Source organism: Drosophila sulfurigaster, chromosome 3 (genome assembly GCF_023558435.1).
Source record: "Drosophila sulfurigaster albostrigata strain 15112-1811.04 chromosome 3, ASM2355843v2, whole genome shotgun sequence".
Taxonomy (NCBI): domain Eukaryota; kingdom Metazoa; phylum Arthropoda; class Insecta; order Diptera; family Drosophilidae; genus Drosophila; species Drosophila sulfurigaster.
The window spans coordinates 36987373-37009160 of NC_084883.1; the positions used below are offsets into that span (position 1 = coordinate 36987373).

The window sequence follows — 21788 nt, forward strand, 5'->3', positions numbered from 1 at the left end:
GCACGTGCGTTTTAAGTTGCCAGGCGCGCGCGTTCTGATTTATGTTGGCCAGGACCTCCAGCTGCCCCTCCCACTAGCCCCACCCACTTGCCCCCCACACGCACACACTTGCCTCACATACAAAACGAGGCTAAAATATGCCCGTCTGAGGGTGCATTTAATGAGCTCTCACTCTCTCCCTTTCTCTCTCTATCTTTTGGCAACGAGTCGCTTTTTCTTTTAGGGATTTTTAATGTATTCAACTGAAAACTAGCCCGCGGCATGGATTTGGTCAGCTTTTGGTTAGGGACAAGTCCATAGTTACTCCCGGCACTCCGCCTCCTTTCTTTGGAATGGAAGAGGACATGAGCTCTTGTTGTCTGCCCATTGGCATCGGCTTTGAGAGCATTAAAGTTGTTTATAAAGAGCGAGCCAGAGCGATACACACAGTTGGAATGAAATAGATGTGTAGGAGTTGCTTTTACAACAATTTTGTATTCCCATTTGTTTGTTTCTTATTCGTTTTGCTTTTTCTCAACGAAATCATAAATCTTACATGTACTTTGCTTTGATTACGGCTGACGTCTTCGCCTCGAGGCCACTTTTACTTTGCCAAGTACTTAGAAAATCTTCCACAACGCCCAGAGATCATAAATTTAGAATCTATTTATGATTTGATTAACCTTGCTGCAAGGTTGCTTTGCAGCATAAATTAAACTATTTTAACGTTAAACCAATTATGCAGAAATAAAAAAACGTATTTGTGTTATTTTTATGGAAGTAGAACCGAGCTTAAGTCGAATCTACAAACATTGTAGTTTCAACCAGCTAAAGTTCTGTAGCAGCCAGCTATGAAGTGTTATAGCAGCCAACAAATAATTTCTAGTATACTTATGTGCTGTAACAGTCAGCTATAGCAAAGAACATATAATTATCGGTAGGTTGGAGTTATGTAGCAATCAGCTACGAAGTGACACAGCAGCCAGCATTTTATTATCATGTAATTGACAGACAAAGTTTTCTAGCAGGAAACTCCATAAATTTATTTCTTTTTTTCCTTTTCTTACCTAATTTTTAATTCTTCCTAACTTTTTCTACTTATTGTACCATTTTAGGTTGGAAATAGTGAAGAATTTATCTTTAAACCAGACTTCTCAAATATCTCTATAATTTGCAGCATTTTCTAAACAACTACTTAAAGTGCTTTAGCAATCAGCTAAAGAGTGCTATAACATGCAGCTACTTATTACCATAAAATATTTACCTAACAGGCAGCTGTGCTTTCAAAGTTGCATTAAATCAAACCTGGTAAATTTTGATTCCTTTTCTTATCTTCTATTTCATACTTTTAATTCTCCTTAAATTGTCACTAACAGTTAATCTTTTTCTAGTTCTACTCTCTGTTATGTTTATGAATACAAATTTAAAAGAATTTTTTTATAAACCAGTCTCTCTACAGGATCTCTATAGTATTTTCATAGCTACCAGTTAAAGTGTTGTAGCAATCAGCTAAGAAGTGCTACAACAAGCAGCTACTAATTACCATTTGATTGATAGACAAAGTTACCTAGCAGGCAGCTATGCTTCATAAACTTTAACGAAAGGGAAGCTCCCACAAATTGTTGCTTTCTTTTTAATTTCTTACTTTCTCTCCACTTTAAACCAACATTGCAGCCCCTGTGCCTCTTTCCCCAGTTACTCATAAAAACAACAAGCGCCTGCTTGGTCGTTTCCAGCACCCTCTTCCAAAAAGTTTTTTGGACAACCCTCGAAGTTCGTCCCCCTCTTGGCCAAGTTTCGTTAGGCCTCTGCATAATTTTGAACAATTAAAGCACACAAATGTGCAATTTTAACAATTACTTCAACTTCCGATTGGCATAAGGAGCGTACTTCATAGCCAAGACCGAGAGAACGAGACCACGCCCACCGCTTACAAAGTTCTCTCCTCCCCTACCCCTTAACGAAAACTTTAATCCTTTTTACATTCAAATGAGGCAGCCAAGCGACGTTTCTGCTTGCTGTGTGTGTTAAGGCACATGAAATTATTTACCAACCGCACAACAATTTGCATAATGTTGGGGCTTCCAAAAAAAAAAATAGAATAAATATAAAATTTGAGTGCAGGAAATAATGCTTATACTAAGCCAAAAAAAAAAGAAAAAATCATAGCTAAAATTAAAAGACTAAAATGTAGAAAAACCAACAGAGAAAGAATGTATTAAATGGTGGCGAAATCTTAAAAAAATATTCAAAACTAAATTTAATTTGCAAAGAGCAGCGGAATTTTCTTTTTTAATAATTACATTGTAATTACTTGTGTTTATTAAAGTTAGGAGTTGGTTAGGTAGCGGATTACGTATACATGCATTGTTTTCATTTTTAATTAAATAAACAACGAGTCAACAACGGGGGGAATTTTTTCGTTGTTGCTGTTGTCGAGTTATTTTTCCGGCAACAAGCGCCGGACGCAGCGCATCCGTTGCAATGTGTAACGGCAGCAAAATAGAAAATAATATGAAAAGGTCGCCAAAGAGTTGGCAAAAGAAATGGCAGAGCGGCGACCACAGAACAGAGAACCGAGAACAACAGAGAGAGAAAGAGAGAAAGAGAGAGGGAGAGAGAGACAGGCAACAGCAGCACCAGAAGCTCGAACTCGACTCCATTGAACGTGAACTGACATTAGGGATTAAAAGCGCAGTATTTTCCGTATTTTCTCATTCTTTTTTTTTTTTTTTGTGTTTTGTTCTTCTCGAGAGGCTTCACTCTTTGTCCTCTCCACGTCCAACTGGCAGCAACTGGCAACAATTTCATTTTCCATTCATTCCAGATCCCCGTTTTGCCGCATTTCGCATGCAACTGCAACGTGAAGTTGTAGCTAAAAACATTCGCCGGATTCATTAGTGATTTTTTTTCCTTCCCCTCTCTGCTGTTGTTGTTGCTGTTGCTGTTGCGGGATTGCTGCAGGATATGTCAGGCAGGCATTGTTATTGTTGTGCTCGGTACTCGTATTTGCTTTTATTATTTATTTGTATTTGTACTTCCAATTTTTTCCCTTTTTTTCCCCCCTATTTTCCCCATTCTATTTTTGCCTTTTACTTTGGCTGCAACGCGCGTATTTGTTTGCTCATTACACACGTCATCATGTCAACCGCCAGTGGCCATGTCCTTCTCTCTAGCCTGACCTCCCTTCCCCTCTCTCTCTCACTTTCTCGTGCTGTCTTTGTCTCACTTTGACATGTGTTCTGGTTACAGACTGCTGAACAATTGCGATAGAACAATTGGTTTAGATTGAAGACTAACGAACGCCAGACGGTTGCAAAGGCGAACGCGGGGGGTTTTATTGTTACGGGGAGCGGGCAGGGAAGTGCAACAAAAGGATTGCATGCTCCTGTGTTTGGAGCTTTGTCTCACTCTCTCGCGAGTTTGATTAGATGTTATTTTGCGCAAGGAAAATTAAAATATATATAACATAGTTGCATAGTATGAGTATTCTAAAGAACTTCAATTAGGAGCAAGGCACATGGCAGACAATCAACGAGCCAACGAAAGCTGATTGATATGAAACTCACTGATTTGAAAGAGTTTGAGAAATAACTTCATTTGGATTTGTAAGGAATTGAAGTAGGCAACTTGACAAATGGGTTCGCTAAAAAAAGGGAAATAATTAAAGGAAAGAAAAGTAATTGAAATGGCAGATTAACGAATGAAAATAATTTACTACTAAAAGAGTTAATTAGGATAATTGGATAAAAAATAATTTAAATAAAGTGCAGACTACGTTTAAGTATGTGAATAATTAGAATAAAGGAATTTATATAAAAGCAAGTTAACTAGGAAAGTGTTTTAATGGATAGAAAACAATACAATTCAGTTCTCATGTTAAAGAATAAAAATGATTTGCTGCTAAAAGAGTTAATTAGGATAATTGAACAAAAAATAATCCCATACTTCGTTGAAGTATCTAAATAACTAGAGGAAAACAAAATAAATGAAGTAAGGCAAGTTAATCAAGAATGAGTTTTTATGAAAAACAATAATACAAATAAGTACTAATATAATGATGATATAAATATGTCAAAGATTATATAAAGTTTATCTTAGATACCTATTCAAAAGTTACTCTTGAAGATATTAACATTAATATGCACAACAAATAATGTTTCTAATTATAGAAATATACTAAGTGTATTTATATATGTATTTAAATGTCTATCTTTATGAAAGCTATTCGACTATGTTATATATATATTATATTGTTCTTAGTGGCTCTGGCTTCATCATTGTTCTATAGAATTCTATTTTAGGCTACATTTATTATGTATAAGTTAAATATATTCAAATTACTATTGTTCTACAAACTAAGCATTTCAAGCTAACCAACCATTAAACTACAACTTTAATAAGCTGCCCAATCTTAAATGTTTATTTAAGCCCAACTGTTCTAGGCAGCACTCAAAGATTCGTTGTCAGAAATTAGGAATTCGTTCTTAAATAACACACAATCATTGGCCTTGCTAAGAAGTCTGGTCATATTCCATTTGATTTGATTATTTATGGAAGCTACAGCATAAGCTCGGAATTTCCCGTTTCCCAATCACACACAACCACACACAAACACAGACTCAGTCAGATATATTCGATTCGATTTTCGTGTGTTTTCCTGCTTGACCCAATTTGGTTAACATAGAATTTCCGTTTGTGCTCTTTTCCTTTGCCTTTTGCCAGTTTTTTCCCATCTCACAACTCAGCTCAGCTCAGATGTTCATTAGCCACATGGCAAAAAAAAAAAAGAAGAAGCTTCTCACAAGGTTATGTTTCACTTTACTCTTTTTTCGAGCTATATTTTGGATGAGTTGGCAGCCCTTGCACTCAACACTGCACTGCATAAACCAGGACGTTCTTCTTTTTTTTACACAATTTCACAAACAACATTTGCTAAGCCTTTTGCTGTAGCTGAAGCTGAAGCTGTTCGCGTTCTACACGAAGCTAAACTCGTTAAGAAACGCACATGCAGGAAGAGGAAGAGACATGGAAACGGAAATCCAGCTTTTTAGCAAATTCGTACACTTCATTATGGGACAGAGAGGGGAGAGAGAGAGGAAAGTGGGAAAAAGGAGAAGAGGAAACAAAACGCGGCTGGCTGGCAGAAATGAAAAGCTTTCAAATGAAACGAATTCGCATTGGAATTCAGTCAGACGTCGAGAAAGAGAAAGAGATAGAGTGAGGGAAAGAGAACGGGGAACAAGGGGTCCAAGGCAAACGACTTCAGGCTTCAACCGACGCAGTCTAAGGCAAGTCCTAGGAGTTTTCTGCAGCTCATGGAAAATGTAAATAAAATTCCATGGCAAAACATTTTGCAATTACAGCGCACGAGACTTTTCGACTACATTCAAGCCCAAAAACAACAACTCCCAACTTCTGCTCGACTCCACTGGTCATTAAATATTAAGCGAGAGTCGAGAGTTCTGTGCTGTTCTCTGTAGAGGAACGGGGCTGTGTGGCAGAAGGTGCAACAACGTCTCTGTTTGTCCCCAGCGAGAGCGAAAGTTGTGGGTGCTTTCTGGTTGTAGTATTATGTTCGCTTTTCCTTGGTGTGTTGCGTCTTGATTCGTGAAAATGTCGCGACGGGTTTTGCTTCGCTTTATTTGGGTTTTAACGGCGTCTGGTCCTGGCCAGCCTTTAGCTTGGCTTTCCTGAAATCGTCGCTGCAAATGACTGAAATTAAAGCTAACGAAGCGCGAACATTGCCAACATTTCGCTCGACAACCTCTGAAAACTCTGCAGACATATCGCACACATTTTCAACACCCTCACTTTGCTTTCCCTTCCTTCCTGCCTTCCTGTCTCCTTCTCCTTTCCTTCTCCTTTCCTTTGCAGGCAAATGAGAAACGAATCCCAGGTACGACGGCGACTTTGTCTGCGTGGTAGTCTCAGCTTTTCTTAATTTTCACGGCATTTTCGTTGGCTTTTGGCAAGTTTTTCACTTGCACAATTTCGTTTTGCGTGTCGCAAAAAAACATACAACAAAAAAAGGAAGCAAAAGAGATGTGGAGAGGAGGATTAAAAGTTAAATTCTCATTTTGTGGCAATTGAATTAGCCCGTTAAGAGGTTAACTACGTGTGCAGTCTACAAATGAATCGACGGGGCCCAGTTAAGAGTGGCCCCAAAAGTGGCTTAGCAAGAGCCAAAAGACCCGCACTTTTGTGGTTAGTGTAGGTCAAGGAACTGCTCCTCGGCTAAGATATTCAAGCTACTTGAGTTAATTACGCGTATTTACAGCCAAGCAGAAAATAATTAGTGCGGTTCTGCTGTCTGATACTGGATTAGTATGTTAATAACATAATATTATACCCTGCATGCATAATAAATGCAGAAAAGAATATAAGAACGGAAATACAATTCACAAAATAATTTGGGCCAACATTCTATATTATTTATGTGTGCAGAAGATGCATTTCTTCATAATCAAAATATAGAAATAAATGTTTATCTTTGTTCAGTATTATTTGAATGTGTTGAGACTACTTAAGTAACAACTTTGGTATTAGAAATTAAAAATTTCAAAATGAATAGAAAATTATTGCTATATAAGATATTTTATGCAATGAAATATTTATGACAATTTAACAATTAATAACTGATATTAATGATGAAAACTACTTATTCAGAAATAATAATCTTGGCAACATTTTTTATTATAACATATAAAAATGCGAGATAATTATACATTTTTATACATTTTTTTCCTATTCACATAAAAAATCGAGTACATTAAATTATATAAAATATTTAAATTAAATAGTATTTCGATTTATACATTCAATGAAAAATTTAAATATTCAATTATAAATTAAAATTAATGTATGTTCAAAATATTTATCACACCAAATTACAGAGTATTTTCTAGTCCGTTTCCCATTTGTAGTTTATTCTTATTATTATTATACGCTTTGTATGTGCTTGTCCTTGACTTTTCTTAAGCTCTAATGTCAGCTTTTGCGTGTTTCTAATTACACAACAAAAACAAACAACACAAAAAAAAGGAATCTTATTTCTACTGCTTCTTGCCACACTTTGGGCCACATCAAGTTGACTTTGCGTATAAAGTAAAACCTCTTTGGGCTCATATGTTATGCTGTTAAGCATCTCAATCACACAGTCATCTGGCCAACAACACCTGTTCCCACAGGTGAATACAATGAAATCAATAAAGGAAGCTGAAAAAAGGCTAAGAAAAAGTCTGAACAGCTGCTCAGGAAAACGTATTGAAATCGGACGCTGTACCAAAATATTCAGCATCTGCTTTGCATGGACACTTGCCAGGATTAACCAGAAAGAGAGCAAGAGAGAGAGAGAGAGGAAGAGAGAGTGGGAGAGAGAGAGAGAGAGAGAAAAACAATAACAGAAAAGGGCCAGCAAAACGATAGCGAATAAAATGAAAATACATAAATAATAAAAGAGTCAGCAACACACTCAATTACACAGCGTCGAGGGCTACTTCGAATCGTATTGGTTGCGATACCTGAACGTACACTCAGAATTATAAAATGTAACCAAGTTCTAGGAAATACAAAATACAATTATTAGAATTCTTATGATATATGATATATAAAAAACTATGAATTCTTGGTTTAAAATTCGATTTTCATTCTTGCAATCACAGTTAAAATCTCTAATTAAAACTAATTAATTTTAAACTAAAACTTTAAAATTAAGTTTTATATTTCCATTGCTCAACTTATGAGTTCTAAGGATTTAAGAAATTTATTTTTAGAAATAAAATAAGTATTTGGATTGAGGAAATTCTTGAAGAGAAAACGTGTTTTGTACTGAGCGATAAAAATAAGCAAATAATAAAGAATATTTATTTGTTCAAATATAGCTCGATTTATTCATAAATCAATATTTAAAAAAATCATAAAAAATATTAAGTTACCTTAATATTTTATTTAGAATTGTGAAAGACACCTTATTAAAACGCCTACAAATTATTATAATATAGTTCAATTGTTCATACTTGAATTTTAATGAAATAATATTACACAAACTCTTTACTTCCGGTTCTTATATAATATGCGATTATTTTTCTCAGTGCATTTATAGTAGATTGCCTCTTGCTCAGCTACCTGTTCAGACACCTGCCTCAGCGCGAGGGCGCGTGGCAAGAGCAGCAGCAGCAACAGCAACAACGGCAGCAACAACAGCAGCAGCCGCCTCATGTCTCATTAATAAACGAGTCGAGTCGTGTGGCAGAGTGCGTGTGAGTGCGAGCGAGAGGGGGCGACAACATACGCACAGGTGTCAGACGGCGTTGCCTCAGTTTTGCCGCCACCTTTTGTAATACAAGAAGACGCTGCTTGTTTGCCGTCTTTGTTTTGCTACGCTCATTCGCCACTTGCTGCCGCGCTGCCTCTGCTGCTGCAGCTGCTGCGGCGACTGCGGTTGACGCTGACTGCGACGCTGCGTTCTCTCTTGGCTGCTTTTGCCTCTCTGGCTCTCGCTCGCTCTCTCGCTCAGTTGTGTAGAGTTTTATGGACTATGTAGAGTATCTGGCGTTTTATCTGCGTGCGTACTTTTGTTTTGGCCGCCGGCCAGCTTTTGCCTTTGTCATTCTCGTTCTCATTCTCATTCACACTCACACTCACATTCTTATTCTCTTTGCCGTCGTCTTTTGCTCTTGTGTGTCTGTGCCTTGTCCTTTTTGGAGGTTTCAGTGCGTTTTCAAGCGCCAAAAATAAATCCCATGCATATAAATTCGCATGTCGCACTCTCTCTCTCTCTCTCTCTCTCTCTGTTGATGTCGCTGCCCTCTTTTGTCTCAAATATCTATGCATATTTCTTAGTTTTTCCAGCATTTTCGGCTAATTAATGTCTGTTTTGTCTGTGACCCAAATATTTCCCACAACTTTTGATGTCAATCGGAACATTAGCGTTGATATTTTTATCCGCTGAACTTGAAATCTTTGCCATAGGTTGTCTTCTCCTCCTCACTCGTCTAGCTTATAGATCACATCTGTAATTCATCCACCCAGCGGTCGGTCGGTATTCTCGGATCCAATTTGTAGTTCATTGAGCACATTTTGTGTGTTGTGTAAATATTTTGGCTGTTTAGATTTGCGCCGTTGAGTCTTAATGGTTTGGCCAAATTTATATATACATAGATTTGTATGTACTATATGGATTTCCTTGTACTCAATTGCCCCAGTTAGTAGTACAACATATAAGCAAGTAATATTGAATGTGGTATTCTATTGTGGTATATCAAAGATTATAGTTTCAGCATTAAATCATCGATATAATATGAAATAGTTTCATATTTTTTTCATTTAACTCAAATTAAGTTGAATGGACTTATAATTTTTTAAAGATCTCTACAATCTAGCTATTGATCGTAGAATTTCTTTACAAAATTTTTGTCAAGATATGCAAAATATTTTGAAATTGTTGCCAATAGTTTCCATTCCCACCATATAGTAGTTTATTATTATTGACTATTATATAACCCATGACACAAGTATAATAAAAACAAAGATTATTTATAATATTTTTAAAATCTAAGAAGTATAAGGGTATTACATCATTCGCTAAATTAAATATATAAATTTAGAATACATCACAATGAAAAATTATGAAGTATTATAGAAATAAATATTATTTCATGAAAAAGGCTATTTATTCAATTATGAAATATAGAAATAAATATTATTTCATTGAAAAGGCTTTTTTTAAATAAGCGAAAAACAATTTTCAGTAAAATTTTAGTGCTGCGCAAATATAGTAAAATTAAAAACAAGACTTCCTGGGGTTTTTAATTATCAAGAATTATGGTCGTAAAAAATTGATTAGGAATAATTCAATTTATCATAATATGTTTACACAAACTGTCTCGCATAAGCATAACAGAAATCATTCGCTGAGTTAATTGCCTTCTTATAAGATGTTGTTGTTCTTGGCTAATGTACTTGATGTTGGCCAAGAAACAAGTGTCTGAATATGTTTTGTGTGCGCGCCGTTAAATGCATGTAAATCTCAATTTGTAGAGCACAACACGTCAATTAGGCGGTCAAGCGAGCAAGCGGCAAATAGTAGACAACTGTTTGCGTATAAATTTATTGGCAACAATTGAATTCAGGCCATAAAAGCAAACATATTTCATCAACACAAAATGTAAGATCAAGTAATCAAATTATGCGCAGATGAAAACCGGGCCAACAACAAATAACAACAGCTATATTCGAAATCCAGACAAAAAGGAAACGCTCTGCCCGCAGATGCCAAAGTCAAATTTATAGCAGAGACAACAACAACAACAGCAACAACAATAATAACGGAAAAAAGTCTACAAACGACGGGAAACATGTGGCGGTGACTGTGGCTGTGGCTCTAACTGTGACTGTGGCGCTCGAAACGCTTGAAACACTTGACCAACAACGCTGCTGCTGCTGCTGCTGCTACAGCGACGTCAGCTGTAAGACAAGGCAACAGCGATAGCGACAGCAACAGCGACGTCACAGTCGACGTCAGCGCCAACGCCAACGCCAACGCAGCCGGCAACATTTCGCGTGGCTGGCACTTAGGGGTGGCTTTTCTGCAGCCGGTTGTCTGTGCTGCCAACTGCGCTGCCGTCGTCGCCGTCGTCGACTCTTTGGCTTTGGCTGCCTTTTCAGCCATCAAGTGGATTTCAGTTTCATTTTGAACGTCGTGCGTCGAGTACGTGGACGATTCCCCAAAAAGCGCGCGCGTCTCTTTCGCTCGCCTTTCACGACCAGCAAAAAGCAAACTCGCAACTCGACTCGAAGCGAATTTCTGTCTCTGACGTTGTTGTCACTTTTTGGCCTGGCCAAAACAGCATCCGCTACCCAAACAACAATTGGCAGTAATCAGCGCGCGTGTGAACTAAAAAACCAACAACAACAAAAAAAAAAGAAAAGAAAATCTATAAAAATAAAAATTTAAATTTTGAGTTGTGCACAGATATACTCAGCTATGTGAAAGTAAGCAAAAGAAAAACGAAAATGAAAATTTGAAAAGCAGCTAAAGCTAATATGCCACAAGAAATAATATGACAAAATTCAAGAGGAAAATCACAGCTATAACTCAAAAGTAAAATTGCAAAATATAAGCAGCCAAATAGCTACTTAAAATATCTTAAGCAATAATTCAAATCGGAATGAATATGTATCAATAATTAAATCCCTCTTATAAATATAGAAAAATATAGCTTCAATAACAAAATAATATGATAAATTCATGAAGAAATTTACAGATATAATAAAATGAAAAGATATCTATAAAAAAATATATAAATATTTACAAATTTATAAATAATAAATTTATAAATATAATCTATAAAAAAATTCAAAGCTATAATAATTATTGAAATAAACGAATATAATGAAACAAAAAAATCTTTGAAATATTAAAGAATATTATTCAAATTATAAATATGACATCAAATTGTGAAACTTAAATTAAAATTAAATAATTTCATTACTTCAAATGTAGGAAATAAAAGAAAAAACTAATAATACGAAATTTTCTGAAACCCACACATATCCAAACAAATGTTTGGAATTGAAAAAAAAAATGATATATTCGGAATTATTAATAAAAAAAACATTAAAAATATGGACAACACATCAAAGTTCGCCCTTGAAAACAGTTTCCGGTGCATTTGGAGAATTAGCTAAATATTTATAAGCGAAAAGGAAAAAACAAGTTTTCAACGTGAAAATATATTTTTTCAAGCAATCGAATAAATATCTTGTGCGACCTTTTGCATTATGTTTGTCTTGTAATAACTCACAGACGAAATAGAAAATTCGGCGACAGAATTCAGCATAAATTTATGTCACAGCTAAAAGTAAATCGAACACATAAAACTGTTGTCAAAGACAACAATAACAACAACAAAGAGAACAAACCAAAATAAAATAATGTGTGTTATTTGTAATATTAGTTTTTGTTTTTTTTTGAAAATGAGCAAATGTTGAAAATATTTTGCTGCGCTAAAAGCGAAAACGAAAATAAAAATGTTTAGATATATTTGTCTAGTATAGATTTGTATGTACATTATATATGTACCATATATATATTTGTATATATATATATATATAAATCGCCGGCTAAGCAAATCGGCAAAATTATATCATAGCCGCTACAAAATATTTAAAAATAGCGCGCAACGATTTTTAGTTTGTCGCTGACGTTGTTTTTCATTTCGCACACACCAGAAAAAAATGTGTCATGCCTGGCACAAATATATGTAAATCGAAAAAAAGTAAAATCGGCCAGTTCGTCTATATAGTATATACAAAAATTGTTCTGTCTGCTTTTTGCTGCTCATCGAATCGATGAGCAAAATTCAACTAAACAGCAAAATGTTGTATGTGTTGCCCTAACGACAAGCATATGGAAGACATATCTATATATAAGGCATAAATCAGACGATATATCGCACTGACATGCTGTCCCCATATGACATTTAAATCATTGTGCGAAAACTGGAAAAACAACGGCATAAATAAGCAAATAATAGAAAAGTGATCAATTCTTGAACAGACAGGTGAAAATTTGTTGGCGAATTTATCGCTTGTATTAAAAAGTAATAAAACATTACAGAATATAAAAAATCTATAGTTATTATCTGGTATTTAAATGAGCTAAAGTAAATAGAATTTCATAATACTAGGAAAAAAGCGATAAAGATATAAACGTAATTTCACATTTGACATTTTCAGTGGCTTTTTTCTTGTTTCTCCCTCAAAACGAGAAGTGAAAAAAAAAAATGAACTGAAATTTCAATGCCACCTGTTTCTCGTTCTGCTGGTTGTCGGTCTGTTCCAAGTTCAACCTGCATCAAGAATCAAACCAAACAAAGTTCGTTTTTTTATTTATTATTATTTCGTTTATTTCTGGTTACAAACGTAACATTTTTGTGGCGCGTCCTCATCGAATCCTCCCTCGATGAAACCGAGAGACAGAGAGAAAGAGAGATGGTCACATTTTGTGTGCACATTTTAATTCACGGTTCGATGACCACAACGGAAATTCCTTTAATGACCACATGCGACGACGCGGACAATGACAACGACTCTGCATCGGGAGCTAAAGCTGAAGCGAAGCTGCTGGAGCAGAGCGAGAGACAAGTGCACGTGTGTGTTCCCGCCTGATGTTGGTAACCTGAACTCCGCAACTGGCAACTGGCAAGCAGCCAACTGACTGACTGTTGACCAGTTGGCCTGGCCTAAATGCTTGACCCTCCTCCATTGTGTCTGTGCGTGAGGCGACTCATAAAAGGCAACGTTGCATTTCATTTCTCTCACTCTCTGGCTTAACGTCATTTTAACGGCCTCTTCTCTCACATGTTTGCATTTATTTACTTTTTTTTGTATTTTTGGTATTTTTGATCATTTTTTCGCTGGGCGCGTTAAATATTTAAATACGCTGCCTACAACATTATTTTGAAAATTTAAATTGCGAATTATACGCGCCGTTGCACATGTGGGAAGCTAAAGCAGCAGATGGAGCAGAAGGAGGAGGATAAATAAGCAGGGGGAGGCATTCGTTGAGGTGCGTGTAATGTGCGTTACGTGCAGTGGGAACCAAGTGGCTCTCAAGCCATCCTAAGCCCAGCTACAACTCAGTATTTAGGCTCTCTTTTAGTTGAGAAAAATGAGTTTCGGAATTTCTGTTTTGTTTTACCCTGATGGGATAATAAGGAATAGAACGTTTAAGAAAGGACTTGAATACTTGTAAGGGAACAAGCAAAACACACGCAGATTAAACGAATAAATCATAAAAAATAAAATACATAACAATTTAGAAATAGGAAACTCGATAAAAGAAAAACAAACAAAAAGATTAATACATAAAAGTAAGTTTTTTAAGAACTTAAATGAATGCGAAAGAAGGAAAAAATGTATATAAAATAAAAGGAATTATATGTATAAACACCTATCATAAATAATAAATGAACTTATAAATATATAACATAAAAGAAATTCCATTATGAACGGAACACAAAAAACCTTAAATAAATTACAGATAACAATAAAATGGGTAAATGAAAATATAAACGTAAGGCAAGAGCAAAAATTTGCATAAAAAAGACACAAACTTATTGTCAAAGGCTTGGGCATAAGAATATAATGATTAAATACCAATAAACAAAACTTTAAATACCAAATTAAATGCTAAATAAATTACACACTGAAAATCCAATGTGATACACAAAAAGCGATACAAAATAAATATTTTATAAACATAAATTATATGATAAAAAAAACGAGAACAAACTTTTATATAAAAGTTAAAAAATTGTGATAAATCCTAATGAAATTATAAATAAATTACAAACTCCATCAATTGAGAATAGAATACTACACTTTTTAAAGAAAAGACTCAAAATTAAAGCTAAATTTAAATACAAAAATAAACAAAACTGTAAATACCAAATTAAATGCAAAATAAATTACACACTAAAACACCAATAGAGAATGTAATACAAAAAAACGATACTAAATAAATATTTAGTAAAATATAAATTACATGCAATTCAATTGATAAATGCAGCTAATTAGGTAAAAGAATACACAAAAAATCTAATAAATCAGAATATTAATTATAACAAATAATAAATTCTCACACAATTCGTAAACAATCACAGGCTTTTGTTCAATAAAAAACGCGTTGAAATCATCTTGAAAATATATAACATAATTTATGGATGCAAAAAAAAAAGTAAAACTAAAACAAAAACAATGACAAAAATGGGAACAAATGCAATAATAAATAATGTAATTTATGCGAAAAATAGTCTCTGCTCTCGCTCTCTCTGACTGTATGATTATGTATTATAAATTTGAAATTATAAATCATATGCAAATACATGCCTCATATGCAATCAAAATGTTTGCAATTTTATGGATTTATGCAAATGCCAAATGAGATTTGAGACAAGCTTCAAACTGAGAAAATGTAAGTAAAATGCAATTAAATTTTTTGGGGGGAAAATTTTGTGGAGAGTTTTGTGTGTTTGTCGTATCATTGGACAAGCCAATTGAAGAGCAAACGAAGCAAATCAAATCATGAGTCAGACAACTTGAAAACTCAATAGCGACTTCATTACACAGCCACAAGTAAAAGGAAGCGATAGAGAGAGAGAGAGAGAGAAAAGGATAGAAGGATACTTTCCTTCTTGGCTTTCCATATGAAAAATGCCTGAGAACTTCGCTTCATTTGTTACAATTACAAAACTGGACTCTTGACTCAACTCGAGCTGAGGAAACTCAAGTTCGAGTTAAGTTGATTTTTGATTGGGAATTGCTGGACAAGTAAAATTTTTGTAGCATACCTTTAGATGGGGATCCTGACCTCAGGTTGTTTAGTTTACTTTTTGTATTCCATTTCGTTTGTGCAATCAATCAAGCGCATGAGTAAGGTCAACTTGCAGGGGTCAAGTGTTGTATTCTGTTCTCAGAGCGAGAGAGAGAGAGAGAGAGAGAAAAAGAGATACGAGTCTAAGGAACTTGTTCAAACTTACGGCTTGAGTGCACATCATTTAGATTTAGTTAACCCGGCGCATGGCTAAAAATAAGCATTTGTCTATAATAATACTTTGGCTTGTTTTTTCTTTAGTTATTTTGTGAGTTTTCAGTCTGGCTTGAAAGCAGCACAACAAATGCCTTGATAAACACTTTTGGCATCGTCGTCGACGTCTTCTTCACCTGTCGCGACCAAGAAACAAAAACATTTTCTCCCCCTCGAGTTCACAGCAATTGAGCAGCGCATTTCTTATGCAAAGGCAAACAACAACAACAATAAACAAAACACTTGATGGCAACAGCAATAAGAAAACAGAACACACTCTTTTCACTTTCCCAGGCCCAACATCAAGAATTAACATTTCAAAAAAAAAGCATCGCGCATTTTGATTTCTTTTCGTCGTCTTTCGTGGGTCGCTTTTGGCGTTCTTCTTTCCCTCCCTTTCACTCTTTCCCTTCGCTTTGTCTCCCTCTAATAACTCTGTGTTCTGACGTCTTTTGTTTGCCCTTTGATTGTTGCGAATATTTTCTTTATCAAAGTGGTTTCCACAGCTGACGGCGTGGGCTTCCTTTTCACATTTTCACATTTTCAACTGACGACGCCCCGCAGCAGCAGCAGCAGAAGCAGCAACAGAAGCAGAAGCAGCGGCAGCATAATGATTGGCAAATTGTAGCGGTAGCTAAGCTTGGGAAATAGACGGGCTTCTTTATCAATAAAATAGGGTTAATAACATAAGAGCTTGGCTGTTGTTAAAGGCTATTTTGGTTAGACAACTTAAATTGACTAAAAACTATATGAAGAACTTTATTTTTTGAGAAACATCAATTTAAACTATCTTAAAACTATTATGGGATTTCTTATTTCATATTAAAATTATTATAGCACTGACTTGTAATATTTCATAAGCACTCCATTTAAGTGCATTAAATTTATACTTTGAATTCTTCATACAGAATTTCTTTTAAATAATGCGTTCAACAATTTTCTTAATGTTGCAACACAAAAACAATTTTATACGTTTTGGAAAGGCTTGATATGTATTTATTATTTCAGATGGAGAATTCTACAAAATAAATTGAAATTCTTGATAATGCAGTCCAAAAAAAAATGTTTGTTATTATATATTTATTGAAAAGTCTTTCTTCGTATTTATTATTTCCACAACTCATAGATGCCTTAGTTTATTTTGTATATTTTTGGGTATATTTTACACATTATAATGTTTTTAAATTAATATAAAAAATAGCCCTTGGTATATTTTCAATATTTATGTGGTACATTACATTGGTATATTTAAAAGACTACTGCACTGTTTTACTTTTCAAAGTGAAGCCCACTCGACTGAAGCTTTCGTACTTGTTTATTTATTATTTATTTATAGAATTCAATGTAAAGAACAAACTAACATTTTGGTTACAAACTCTTTATCAAAACACAATGTTATTGTTCATAGAAACTAATAAATTCAACACACAATACGCTCTCTAATAAATTACTAAAAAGTAGGTCTTCTCTTTGAGCTCATTTCTTTTGTAGTCCAACGTAACGGGATAAGGGAAATTATTTAAAATAATGCACCCCTGGAGAACAATGTGTTATAGACTGAACCGAGCACTTGGCTTGATTGACACATTGACAAATCAAGTGACTCTGGAGAACCGTAATGGACAAACATATGTATATTATTTTCATTAATTGTCCGGCCTCGTCGATTTGGTATCGACTTTAATTAGTTGCTTTAACTGTTTATCGACCGCAGTGAACTATAATGAACTAAATCGATTCCAAAATGCCCTTACACAATGTTTGATTCAACGATAAAGCGAGCAAATAAAAAAGCAATTAATGCGCTTGTCATATTCAATGTGCGACTCGCAGGAAGTGAGTCAGTTTATGTGTGTGTGTGTGTGTGTGTGCATATCTGTGTGAATGTCCTGTAACTAATTAAACAACAACAGAGAGAGCGAGAGAGCGAAAACGTTTGTCCAGCAGTTCAGCAGCAATCGCTATAATATTTTCGGGGTAAACCTAATAAAAATATTAATGGCTTTCACACTCACGACCCTCGACAGTTTGTGTGTATGGAGGAAGCTTTGTGATCTGTGTCCTGTTTTTGGCCATAAGCTCGACCGCATAAATATTTGCTCAACGTATTACCAGAGGTCGAGCATGTTTGGGCATTGTCCTTGTCATATGTTTGCCTCTGCTTTGCATGACATAAATTGCTGCATAAACAAAGGCGCAGGACCTCGTCGCCAAAACACGCCTCCTACTTAAAAGAGGAGGGTAAGTGGGGGGGAAACTGTTACCACACGCAGTCGAAATGATATTTTTCATATGCGCTCGAGGACATGTGTCATAAATTCAGATGCTCGCTTTATAATGATGATGTTTTGGCGTTGTTCGTTCGCTTCTGACGAAAAGGGAAATAGTTTTTAGCTTCCCATTTTTTTATTTTTTTTTTGTGTGTTGCGTTCGCTGCTTATTTGCCGACTGTCTGGAACTGGAGTTGTCTGTTGGAGTTCGTATTGTTTGCAGACTAAACAAGCGAAGGACTCCCAGCTCCTCCTCTGTCTCGGTCTGGGTCTGTTTCTGACTCTGCCGTCCATGCATCATCATATTTTTGGCTTGCACTCTGGCATTGTTGTCTGCATTTTGGGGCGCATTGTTTTAAGGCCTGCCCAGCTGTCTCGCCGCCATATGTCATGTATGGCAAAAGAGAGCTGTAAAAATACCCTGCAGAAATATTTAAAATTGAAGTAGTAACCCCTAGAGTTGCGTCTTTTTCGTTCATTGTTTATCAGTTGTTTGAAGAGTTTTGATGACACTGGAATTGCTAAAATGATTAAATTTCCTTTGTATCCTAAAAATTTGAAGTCAAAATGAAATCATACTTTTGACATATATTCTTCCTTAACATTTAATAAGTGGTCTTAGAGATATCGAAGAAAAATCTATAATAAAAACCTATGTTCGAAAATAAACGATGAACAAAATCGAGCAATGAGTGCAATAAACCAATCAACAATGTTTGCAAGAAAGTCGAAAAAGTAAATGAAAGGATGTTTACACAACACTAGCTAAAACCCAATAAATCAATTTTCTATTTCATATATTTTTTTTCTTTTTTCTAAAATGTATTTAAGAAGACTTTAATGTAGTACACGCTATAAATAGTAAAATAGTAAGAACATATTCTTGTATATTCGACTGGTAAACAAATATCGTGAAGAAATTTGTTCTTTTTAGCTAATTTGTAATTTGGCTGCATACTACAATTCATTTTGATATATAGTACATAAAAAGTATATGAAAGTTTAATAGAGTTCGTTTAGACTGTTTTTATAATTTATTTATAGTCAAACTTCTCGTTTATTATGGGAACTAAATTTTAAACCTATAGCATGAGAAGTTAATTTCTTCGAGTCTCTTTAATAGGCAAATTACAGAGCATTACCAAGTCGTGCAATCCTTGAAATCTACTTTTTTTTTGTACAATTTTTTCACATGTCGCGACATGTTGGCAGTGCCACCAACAATTGAAATTATTTTAGCGTGAAATATTATTACCATATACTCGTATGCTGCCAAATATCGCGCTGCAATTTGTGCAGCACTGTGCGCCAGTGTTGAAAAGCGCATGCAAACAAGTCCGCTTCGTATGTGTGTGTGTGTGTGTGTGTGTGTGTGTGTGTGTGTGTGAGTGTGTTATCCAAGAAGGGAGTAAAAAGGATAAGCCCAGCGAGTCGCATAAGTAAAAAATAAATAAAAAACACACGCAAATTGTTAACCACACACGAAACATTTCTCATGCCTTGCTTTTATTTATTTGTTTCGCCTCTTATTTTCTCATTTTAATTTCAGTAGTATTTTAGCATTTTCTTCGTATGTGTTTGTGTGCTGTTTTTTTATTTATTTGTTTTTATGCTTTCTCTGATGGTGTGCGTTGATATCTGCTGATGAATTTACGACAAGCATGCATTCGTTTCGTTTCGTTTCGTACACTCACACATTTATGACTAACACTCATATATGTACGTTTGAGTATTACCTTTTCTAATCTAAATTTATGTGCAACTTACCAAATGTCACACCACAAACACCTGCGATGTCGTTTTTTATTTTATTATATTTTTGTTTTCGTTTTTTACACACCTCACACACACACACCTCGAGGGACTTGTCTGAGTTGGCCTTTTTTTAACTCCTTTCTCCCAGACAGCATTCAAGAGCGCTCATAAAGGGTATTTATTATTTTTGCAAAGTGCTCGTAACACGTAGTAAAAATAATCAAAATTACGTGTATAATAGTAATAAAATATAAAATTGTAATATGCAAATCATTGATGAGATTTGATAGTCACATTTTGTTAGATTACCTTTTTAGATCCCTCACTTTAAATAAAATAGTAAAAAAAGAAGTATTATTATAAGCTCTTTTATATGTTAAGATAATCACAAATATTCTATATTTATAGTATTCTTTAATATGCAAATGATTGTTGAGATTTGATGGTCAAATTCTATGCATTAATTCCAGCTTAAATTAAAAGACACTTCACTAAAAAAACATAGTCAAAAGTATCATTTCATACGAGATGTTGTATACAAAAAATATTTTTATTATTTTATTTTTACAATCTTCTATGGGATGTAAATATTTGATGAGTTTTGAATGTCAAGTTTTGTGTTTCGAATTTGGATTATTTTTTGCAAGCCTTTAAAAAAAGCTGTGAAAAAGATTTTTGTTTTGAGCTAAAGTATATATCGAAATATTCAAAAAAATTTTAGGTGAATATCATAGTAATGAATGCAAGTAACTCATCAGTATTTGATAGGAAAATGTCATGCTTCAACTTCAGCTTACATTTTAAGAAACTATTCTGGACAATGAAGCCATTCTTTGAAGCTGTACAAATAATCATAATAATTATTACTTCATAGTATTTTTCTGATACCAGCTTAAATTTGTAGATCCTTCACTTGAATAATAATATTGGAATAGAGTTATATTTTTATTTTATATTTACACTTTTATAATCAACAGAAACATCTTAAAAAATTTGTCAAAGTAAACATAAATTATTTATTCGGATAACATCAAAATTTATCGCTAGCTTTTTTGTATATTTATCGTTTACCTAATGTTATCTCAGAGTTAAGAACGTCAGGTATTCGGAAGTCGTGCCATCTAGATCTAGATCCTTTTGAATTGTGCTACTTCTGTTGTATTTTTTGCACTTGCTGCACGCAAAGTTGTGTTAAGCACACATTGGAGAATTGCGGACAAAAACAAAAACGAAATGAGTTTTTGCAAATTAATTAGTCAAATAGCTGGGCACAAAGTTATATCTCCTCCTCGACCTCTGAGCATGTGCCTAATTAGCGCAGCGATATCTACCATATATACTATATATATGGTATATATTTTGGGGCAAGTTGTTCGCCAATTGACGGGCCAATTGCTTAGCCAAGTGAAATTTGAGATGTTGCACATGGAAAATCCAACGGGGAGAAATTACATTAAAATCCTAAATAATGAAATTGCCAAGCGCAATAAAATGATTTTATGATTATGGCCTCTCTGTGTGCGTGTATGTGTGTGAGTGTGTGTGGCAAGTGGCAAGTGGCAGGAAAATGCGTGTGGCATACCACATACCATCAGCAAAAGCGCTTGAGCTACGCGCTGTAAATTAATAATATCAACTTTGGCAGCAAATGTCAAAAAAGGGCAAGCAAATAGCCTGGCAAACACCCAAACTCTCTTTCTTCTTCCTTTCCCCCCTCGCATCGTGACATGTGTCTCTGTGTGGCAACTTCAGATACTTGCCCCCACCGCTTCGATGTTTTTCGGTATCGAGTCATGTTGTTTGGGGTGTGTGTGTGTGTGTGTGTGTGTGCGTGACTTGGCGTCTGTTTGGTGTTTACAGCCTGCCGAATCAAACTTTCAATGTGTGTGACATGTGACTTTGCGGCAACCAAATGAAAGCCCCTCGTTATGTATGCCACGTAAATGCTTCCTAAGTGCGATCCACATTAAAATTAAAGCATCCCCCGAAGGAAGAAAAAATAATACCCCTAGGTAAAAACAGCAACAGCTAGAATCGATGCTCTGGGGATTTATCACATTTGATTTCTTCGCTGGAAATTCAACACATAATTTTCTTATCATTGTATAATTCATCAGAAGCGATTGACGAAAACTCAATTGCTTAGTTTTAATTTTGTTTATTTTTGATTTCATTTAGCATTGCACAGTATA

At 34.9% G+C, this 21788-nt stretch overlaps 1 protein-coding gene across 1 annotated transcript in view; it reads left to right on the forward strand.

Annotated features, from left to right (window-relative positions):
• The first annotated feature begins 10655 nt into the window (after positions 1–10655).
• LOC133846508 (uncharacterized) overlaps positions 10656–21788 on the forward strand; it is a 96909-nt gene continuing 85776 nt past the window's right edge. The window contains 1 exon segment of the mRNA XM_062281526.1: positions 10656–10974. The gene's annotated coding sequence lies outside the window, so the exon portion shown is untranslated.